Below are 10,438 nucleotides of genomic sequence, written 5' to 3' on the forward strand. Positions count from 1 at the left end.
TGTGTCTAGGCTGTGTGTGACATACGGTCAGCCCCACGGTCGTGTGGTATGGCCGTGTGTCCCCTGCACCTAAAATTTTTAGGTCAGAATGCATGATAGTAAACATACGGGTAGAGACACGGCCGTGCATCTCAACCCTGTGGAGGATACGCCCTAGCACACGGGCGTGTGTCCTGGCCATGTGACCCTAAATGCATGATGGCATCATGAACAGAGTGCTCAAGGTTTTAGGTACAGGCAACAACACGGGCGTGCCTAGGCCGCGTGAAGTACACAGGCCAAGGACAAGGGCGTGTGCTTGGCCGTGTGAAAACCCCTGTAGGTTCGAAATGAGAAATAAATTTAATTAATTCCACACGGGTAAGGGACACGGGTGTGTCCCAAAGCACACGGGCATGTGTATTTCCTCCACACGGGCATGTGAGGCTTAACCTAGGAAATTTTGCAAAAACTCTCTTAAGTTCTCGGTTTAGTCTCAGACCATTCTCACTGTATGTTTTGGGCCTAGTAGGTCCATAATAGGGATATTATAAATATGATTGGTTGGTTTTAATTTGGAATGAAAATTTTTAGCTCGAAGATTTTTTGGAAATGTCATGTTCATGCACAATAATGCCCTATACCTTGTCCTGGTCTCGGGTAAGGGTAAGAGGTGTTACCCTTTTCTTTGGTCCTAAAATGCATGACTATAGACGTCTGGCCATATGTATTGAGGGTTAAGTAGATACATTATGGTAGATTTTGTAAAAATAAAGTGAAATAGGAGGGATCAATGTGATATGTGATTATAGGTTAGTCAATATGTCCAACAAAAGAAAAACTCAAAAAGAAAATCAAAACGAGAAGAAACAGTTCTTGAAAAGTAAAAGCATTTGTGATTGAGATGTATTGAAAAAGAGGAAAAAAATGTGACAAAGTCCAAAAAGTAGAAAATCTCGTTCATTAGTGCACAAAAACTTGTTAGCTAACTATAATTGTTGATGCGTGATATTTGTAACAGGTTTTAAAGATTTATAAATGAAACGTTCTTAAGACTAACTTATTATCACGATTAAGGCAAGTGTACCTATCGAACAGTAGTATAGTTCAGCAAGACCGGATTGTCTAACCCAAAGGAACTACGAGTACTAGTATTTACTTCTTTTTTATTATCTAGCCTAAAAATTAAGAGGTTTGGTTATCTAAACTAATTACTAAGTAAGAATGCACAGAAAGAAAACTCAGGAAAATACTTTTGGGAAAATCTGATTGATTGAGACAATACCTAAGGTAAAATCCACCTCGACTTCACTTGTTATTTGACTCTGAATCAGACGATTTATTCATTTGACTTGATCCGTAGAAATCCCTAAGTTATATTATTATCTCTCTCGAGACTAATAACGTCTAACCCTAGGTTGAATAATTGAAATCTTTTTCTAATTAACACCCTAGAATTGCACTAACTCGATCTATGGATTCCCTTATTAGGTTTCACCCTAATCCGGCAAAATCTTGTCACCCTATCTCTAAGCACGCAATCAACTCTACTTAATTATGAAAATTTTACTCTTAGACAGGGTCTATTCCTCCTTTGAATAAGAGCGTTAACTTGGATCAATATCCTGAAATATTAAAACAAGAATTAAGAACACATAATCAAGAACAAGTCAAATATTTATCATACAATTCAGATAATAATAACAAGATCTTAGGTTTCATTCCCCTTAGGTATTTAAGGGGTTTAGTTCATATTTATGAAAGAAAACATCTCAGAAGCATAAAGATAACAAAACATAAGAAAACCCAAAACTCCTGAAGGAACTTAAAGGGAGATCTCTAGTCTTGATGATGAATCCGACTCTTAAGATGGATCAATCGGTTTTCCTTGAGTAATTCCTTACTTCCTCCTCTGTGTCCCCCTCCTAAGTGCCTCTTCAAGTGTTTAAATAGACTTTTGATTGCCTAAGAGCCCTAAAAGTTGACCATTTTCGAATAGGACTAAACTTAGGCTCGATAGGGACACGCTCGTGTGAGACGCCCGTGTGGAATTACTCCAGCCATGGTCAAGGCTGTTAAATAGGCACGAGCGTGGGGTCTACCCATGTAAGTCGTGATTCAATCCTGCCAAATTGACACGACCGTGTGACACGCTCGTGTGAGGAAGTCCAAGCCTTGTTGTTTTCCCATGTGGGTCCATTTTCTCCGTTTTCGGCCCGTTTCTCGCTCTTTTTACTCTCCTATGCTCACCTAAGTATAAAACATGAAATTAAAGGATTACGAACATCGAATTCTCCAAATCTAAGGAGAAATCATCCATAAATGAGCTAAGCATGGGATAAAAATATGTATAAATTACGGTTTATCAAATACCCCCACACTTAAGCATTAGCTTATCCTCAAGCAAAATCCTCAACTCACGATCAAAATAAATTCTTCTCAATTTATAATCCCTATCAATAATATCTCAAAATAATCTATAAGTATTTATACATTGAAAATTCAACTAAAAGTACATCAAAGTTCCAGACATTCTAAGTTGAGCATTTTATCATGAAAGCATAGGTGTCTCATTTCATCTAAGTGATTACCTTGATCAAAATATCACAGAGTTTAACATCCTCACTAACGATTCACTCAAATCACTTAAGGTGTTTAAAGACATCAACTAAAGCACTCGTTAGTCAATATGAGAAGTTATTACCATAGGCTTGCTTGAAAATCAAATCTCCACCACTATATATTGAGATGATACCTCAATCAAAAAGGTCTGTAGAGGGTTGTAACGTGGCTTTGGTTAGGGGGTGTAGTCATAAGCTTGAAAGAAAAGGTTAGAATCGAGATTAAATTAAAAAATTACCTAACTAGAAAAATGACTAGTCATTAGTTGAATACAAGTGAGCTTCTTATCAGAATATGGAATTAACACTCAAGCTCAAAAAATGGCGAATTACTACTAATATGTATGTAAGTATTGTTGTTGTTGTTTTTTTTTGTTTATTTTTCTTAAGAACAAGTCAAATACATAGAAGAACAAAACGTAGCTAAGCAATTAGTTCAAATCAAATCTCGACAAAAGTAGGGATCAAATTAGGGGATTTCAACAATAATGGGTTATGGGTTAATACTGAGGGTAAACAATTAATGGTTTGTTAGGCTCAAAGGGGTTCACTAAGGGTTAATTATGAAGGTAGGCTTTTGTGGAGTGAGTGGGTTAAACCTAAGTGCCTTTATCATCTTGACATATCAAATCAAATGGTGTGGTCTTGACATGCATGATAAGCAAGTTCTAGAATAACAATTCAATACTGATGCACTCAAAGCAACAATAAAAGTGAGCATGAAAGAAATAATAGATGCTCGAAAGGCTCAAAATCTCACAAAAATTATGGCTTTTTGATGTTTAAACCTGTGAATTTCAACTCAAGATAATACCTAAGCTTGGGAAAAACAACCTAAAAGTTTTTAATTCTTCAAAAATCAACTTATCATGCTTGATTCCCTAATGTCTTAAAGTTTAAACACTCAATGCATAAATGCCTATGTTTTAATTTAAGACATATCAATAAAAATCATAAATTAATTAAAATTCATTCTAATATTGATATGAGTGATTCATGTGAGAATAAGACACAATTCAGGGATTTCTAATGGTGATATAAAAGACCCCTCACACTTAAGATGTACATTGCCCTCAATGTACAAAGGTAGATATATTGAAAAAGATAGATTTATAATCATAAGATAGGGAGAGAAGTGAAACTTCTTGAATGATGAATGAACTCCTTGAATTGGAGTGATAGAGAGTAATCGGTCAAAGCAATGATGAGAGTGGAGGAGGATACTCTGGTGGTGGTAGAGGTTCATTAGTCTATAAGTCCTGCGCCATTTGAAGTTTTTAGTTCATGTTTGATGATGAGCTTTGGAGCTCTTTATGTTTGTGAAAAAATTAGGAACTCTTTAGGAAAAATAATGAAGCATAATTACTAGTAATGAAATAGCTGAAAAATAAAAATTGTAAAAATCAAGATAAAATAGTATTAACAGGAAATAAAAAGTAATTTCAAAATATAAGGATAAAGCTAAGATAGAAAATAGGTGTTTATAGAGAAATTGGCGCACACGACCGTGGGGCACGCCTGTGTGCCTTTGTTTCAACCCGTACGTTTCGTGGTTTTTGAAATTGGGCGCATCAGTGTACTCGGCCATGTTGCACGACCGTGTCAATCTTTGTTCGCTTCTCCCACGCCTGTATACATAGGTCCACGCCCATGTTCATTTTGACAGTGTCGACCACAGGTGGAGGGCACGGGCGTGTCGCAAGCTCATGTTACATTCCCAGTTTAACCACGATTCCAAGGAACGGGCGTGTCTCATGTCCGTGTTGTTTTGCCAGTTTCGCCCATGGCCATATCTCACAGCCATGGCAACTTATCGCATTCCGTGTTGGGGAAAAATCTTGCCCTATTTTCACACAGCTGTATCGGACGACCGTGTCTCCACCTGTGGTGTGAGCACGGCCTAAGGAACACCCGTGTGCCTGGCGTGTGGATGGGAAAACCCTGTGTTTCAAGACTTAGTTAATAGGTTAGATATGAAAAACTAGAATTTTAATATGTCATTATTGTTAATGCTCGGGTTACTTCCTGAGAAGCGTTTATTTATAGTCTTAAGCTAGACTTACCTCTCTTCTGTATGGTCCAGGTGGTGCAAGGAGTTTACACTCCTCATCCCTGCTATCAACTATATCAACATAAGGTTTAAGACGAGTATTGTTTACCTTAAAAATACCGAATTTGGGATGAATTACTTCGACTGTACCATATGGGAAAATACTGAGTACCGTAAGAGGAATTTCTTCATTAGGTTCAGAAGTGGTAATGTGAGGATCTGCTACATCTAGTAGTACTTTGTCTCCAACCTTAAGTGGATTTGGTGAGGTATTGAGCTCGTGTGACAGCCTTAAAACGACCCTAGTCGGAATGTGGTTTCGGGACTACAAAACCGAGGCATAAAAATAATTTAATGTTCATTTTGATGCCTATGATATGTGTTAATTCGTGTGTGACATTTTTGATGATTTGATTTAGGATTATAAATGTGAATTTCACTAAAAAGGACCTAGTAGTAAACTTTGAAAGTAGGATAGGGAAATGTGTGATGACTAATTAAAGCATGCATGCAAAACAATGGTCTTGCATGTCAAATACCCCTCTTTTTATAAGTGGTGGCCGGCCATGACAAGGGAGGATGGGCAAAACATGTCATAGACATGTTTTGTTGGTGCATTATGGAGAAACATTAAACTAAGGTGTATGGGTAATAAAAAAATGAAAAAAAATGTGTGTGAAGGCTTCTCCCCCTCCCCATTGCCGTGAGTTGAAGAAAAGAAAAGAAAAAAATTTGTTCATCCTTTTCTTTCTCTCTTGACCGAAAATTCTAAGGAAGAAGAGGGAATTTTTGTTTCATGTTTGGTTTGGAAGAGGATTAGGAAGGGGTTTGGCTATACTTGCATCAAGATTAAGGTATGTTTGAGGTTGTGCCATGAGATTCATGCATGTTTTTAGTTGCTAGCTTGATGTTCTTATTAGCCCATGGTTCAAATCTTTGCTATGTCATGGGAATGATATTCGGCCAAGGTGGATGTTGTGTTAATGCCATTGCATGCTAAATATCAAGCTTGATAATGATACATTGTGATGGGGGATTGAGGACTCTTGGATTTTCTTTTAGCATTTTTGAGTGAGACACTAAGTTCTTTGTTTAACCATGACCAAATTGAAACGGTATGGTGTTGTGGTGTATTCGGCCATGGTATATCCATGAGTATGATTTATGCATATTGCATGGTAGGTAAGATTTGAGCTTTGGATATGTGTTTATATTTGGATATAAGCAACTTGAGATTGACCCTTGCACCTATATGTACATATGTTTGCACATGATGTATTGGTATGACATATATACTATCTCAAGGTATATATTTGCATATGATGATGTTTGGTTATGAAATAAATGACGGATGCGTATTGAGTTAGAATATGGAATGCGTTAGTTAGTAAAATGTATGATGTTTTTGTGTGGTATTAAGTGCATAATTGGCCTCAACATGGACATGCATATTCGGCCACATGAAGGGGGGGTTGGTGTGCATGCATTGGTTAGAGGCAAGCATATTGATGCCTATTCTTGGCTTGGAAAATTCGCTAAGGAGAGTACTAACTAAGGTGTTGAATTGATTCGTGATTTCGCACACATGTGACTCTAATGTCTAATGTATATAAGGGCTAAGTACCTTGAGCTTCACTTTGATGTTTGAATGAATTGTATTAAATTGCTTGTTGTGATTAAAAAGCTGTGCATGACCATTGTGTATTTGAGCTAAAGGATGGCCATATGACCATTTAAACTCCTTGTCATATTCGGCCATAAGCTATCATAATAAGTTTTATTAAGTTAAATTTGTGTGAATTAGCTCAAGAGCTTAGAGGACCACAGTTGGATAAGGGAAAGGAAAAAGTGATCGAATAGCCGTCGAAATCGTTCGACAACATCCGAGGTAAGTCTTCGAGTAATGACCCTACTTGAATTATATTGAAATGATTTGTCATATTATGGCGGACAGCCGAATGTGCGTAGGGACTAAGTTATAAAGTCAATTGTAATCATGCTCTTTGTGTGTGGCTATTGAGCCGAAATTGGAAAGGTTTGATAAATGTTTTGTGTTTGAGCCTTAGTAACGAGAATGAAATATGGATGTGTGGATTATTGATATATGTGTACATGAGCATTTGAATGATACCCGGGCTAAGTCCCGAAGGCATTTATGCTAGTGATTATATCCGGGCTAAGTCCCGAAGGCATTTATGCTAGTGATTATATCCAGGCTAAGACCCGAAGGCATTCGTGCGAGTTGTTATATCCGGGCTAAGACCCGAAGGCATTTGTGCAAGTTACCAAATCCGGGTTAAGACCCGAAGGCAATTGTGCTTGTGGTTATATCCGGCTAAATTCCGAAGAGACTCGGTTTGAAGGTGAGCATTTTGGTGCCATAATAAATTCAATTAATACGCTCGAAAAACCCATACGATAAGGTATGTTTACATGTGCATCGGAAAAGTCGATCCGTTTGAAATAGTATTCGTTCAATCGACTAACGAACTTTCGGCTCTTAGATAGGTTGATACCTTGTGTGTATATGTTGATGAAGTGTGAAGTAAGTATGATTATGAGAATGTGTATTAATAAAGTGATTCATTTAGCTATGTGAATGTAATACTTTAGTCAAAGCTGAATTCATTACTTGAGACTTACTAAGCATTAAAAATGCTTACCCCGTTGCTTTGGCTCTCTGTTTTATAGATTTTGCTCGTTAGCTATCGGATTCGGGATCATCAAAGTCGAAGTCATCCACACTATCAAAGCCCTTTTGGTACTCTTTAGTTGAACTCTGGATATGGCATGTATAGGACTACCCTTTGCTGTTTTTCAAGTACGTTTTGTGATGTATGTGTGTACAGCCATGCGAAAATGGCTCGTAAAAGTGGAGTATGGCATTAGACCATTTGTGTTTATGTATATATGTATGGTTTCATGATGTGACTACAGACTGAATGGAAGTGTTGGGCAAATGATCAGCCATTGGAATGGCTAAATATGATTATATGTGGACCTATGTATGACAAAACTCTAGCTGGTCCATGGAAACCACGAAATAGGTAAAGTTTACCTTGAAAACAGAGGCTGACAGCAGCAGTGGTGTGGATTTGAAAAATCACTAAAATTTGTAGGAATGGAATTAAATAGTGAATAAATTATGTAAATGAACCCTGACGAATCTACTTTCATATGGAAGAAATGAAACGGTCATATGAGTTATATGTTAAGAGATATTAAAGTTCTCGTGAAACAGGGCCAGAACGGTTTCTGGATCCCCTGTTCCGACTTTGAAAATTCATTATAAATTAACCAGAGATGATTAGGAGTCATGCCATATATTTATAGATTCCTCTTTGAGTCTAGTTTCTAAAGAAACAAACAGCATCAGTATTGAAGACCTGTACCGGAAGATATCCAATTCGTAATGCATAAAGGTCAGTGTAGTCGAACCCTGGAATAGGGGAGAATTTAACTAATAAACTGTACTAATTTGCTCGACCAAAAATTATAGAAAAAAATATGTAGATGGACATATGAGTCTAGTTTCAGGGAAAAATTACGAAACTGATTTTCGAGCTTTGAAACTCAAGATATGATTTTTAAGGCGACAGTGATGCAGTAACCAGCTTGTCTGGAAATTTTTAAATGGACTGTGAAAATGATTAAGTCAAGTTTGTGTGCACCTTGTGTTCGACTCCGGTAACGGACTAGGGTACGGGGTGTTACAACTCGTCTTGGAATGGTTTCGATTTATCGGGTGTTCTCGGTTCTGTGTCTGCCATTCATCTAACTCCTCAATTTGTAGCCTTTGTTCTTCATAGATAGGTCCTTTGTTGTTGTTTGAACCCCGCTCATATGCATTGTTCGTAACTATTTCCTGCACAGAGGGTTTCACCACATGATTAGCACTAGTAGAATGATTTATACGACCACCTTCAAATTTTGATGTGTTACTCAAATTACGAGCTTGAAGGGTGATTGTTTTATCTCCCACACGAAGTGTGAGTTCACCTGTGCCAACATCAATAATGGTTCTAGCAGTCGCTAAAAAGGGTCGTCCTAAAATTAAGGGTGCGTTATTATCCTCTTCCATGTCTAGAACAACAAAGTCTACTGGGTATATAAATTTATCGATCTTAACAATAACATTTTCAATGATACCCCTAGGAAATCTAATGGTTTTATCAGCCAATTGAATGCTCATCCAAGTTTCTTTGGGTTTCCCAAGACCTAGCTGTTTAAACATTTTATAAGGCATAACATTAACGCTTGCCCCTAAGTCAGCCAATGCATTATGAGCATCTAAATTACCAATTAAACAAGGAATCGTAAAACTCCCTAGATCTTTCAATTTGTTGGGTAGCTTATTCTGTAATATGGCTGAGTAAACTGCATTGAATTCTGCATGCGAAGCCTCATCCAACTTCCGTTTATTTGTTAAAATCTCCTTTAAGAATTTGACTGCGTTTGGCATCTGCGAAAGAGCTTCAATAAATGGTAAATTACTATGTAACTTTTTAAATAATTTATGGAATTTACCGAATTGTTCTTCTGTGTGCTCTTTACTTGTCACGTTTGGGTATGGCAGACGAGGTTTGTATTCTTTACTTACTGGTTTCTGGTCATTTTGGTCTACCTCACCCTTACCTTTACTTACCATAGTTTCTTGTTTCGGTTCTGGTTCAGGTGCAACTAACCCTTCCGCATCTTGAATGGTAATTGCATTGATTTGCTCCATTGGGTTAGATTCAGTGTTACTCGGCAAACTACCTTGTGGTCATTCAGAAATCAGTTTGGTGAGTTGGCTTATCTGAGTTTCGAGCCCTTGGATTTACGCTTGTTGATTCTTAAGAACTATTTCAGTATTTTGGAAATGAGTTTCTGACACCGAGATGAATTTTGTTATCATCTCCTCAAGGTTCGGCTTCTTTTCTTGCTGGTAAGGTGGTTGTTCAAAACCTGGAAGATGTTGTGGCCTTTTATTTCCTTGACCGCTCCATGAGAAATTGGGATGTTCCTCCAACCTGCATTATAAGTTTTACTATATGGGTTATTTTGGGGTCTAGAGTTATTGTTACACATATATTGGACTTGTTCCTCCTCGATGCTAGGGTTGAAGGGTTGATATTCTATGCATGCTCCTCCTCCATTCGAATCGCACCTCATCACTGGATGTACCTGAGTAGAACCACACAAACTATCAATCTTTTTATTTAAGAGTTCTACTTGCTTAGATAGCATAGTAACCACGTCGAGGTTGAAAACACCAATTTCTTTCGTTGGCTTTGTTCTCATAACTTGCTATTGATAGTTATTTAGTGACATCTCCTCAATAAATTCGTAAGCCACCTCAGGTGTCTTATTATTGATAGTTCCTCCAGCGGCTGCATCAATCATCTGCCAAGTCGAAAGATTCAGGCCATTATGAAACGTTTGAACCTGTAGCCAAAGCTGTAACCCATGGTGAGGGCACATTCTCAAAAGGTCCTTGTATCTCTCCCATGCATCGTAGAGTGTTTCTAAATCCATCTGCACAAAAGAAGAGATATCATTACGTAATTTGGCTATTTTAGCTGGCGAAAAATATTTTAATAAAAACTTTTCGGTCATTTGTTCTCGAGTAGTGATTAACCCTCGTGGTAACGAGTTCAACCATTGTTTAGCCTTATCCCTTAATGAAAAGGGAAACAACCGAAGGTGAATGGAGTCATCAGAAATGCCATTAATTTTAATGGTATCACAAAATTCTAGGAAATTTGCAAAGTGAGCGTTGGGATCCTCGTCCTGCAAACCGTCAAAC

At 37.6% G+C, this 10,438-nt stretch overlaps 1 non-coding gene across 1 annotated transcript; it reads left to right on the forward strand.

Annotated features, from left to right (window-relative positions):
* Positions 1-10,093: 10,093 nt before the first annotated feature.
* On the forward strand, positions 10,094-10,200 carry LOC128287508 (small nucleolar RNA R71). The gene has a single exon (XR_008278208.1). It is a non-coding gene; the product is annotated as a small nucleolar RNA R71 (small nucleolar RNA).
* The last annotated feature ends 238 nt before the right edge of the window (positions 10,201-10,438 follow it).

Source organism: Gossypium arboreum, chromosome 13, assembly GCF_025698485.1.
Source record: "Gossypium arboreum isolate Shixiya-1 chromosome 13, ASM2569848v2, whole genome shotgun sequence".
In the NCBI taxonomy this organism is placed as follows: domain Eukaryota; kingdom Viridiplantae; phylum Streptophyta; class Magnoliopsida; order Malvales; family Malvaceae; genus Gossypium; species Gossypium arboreum.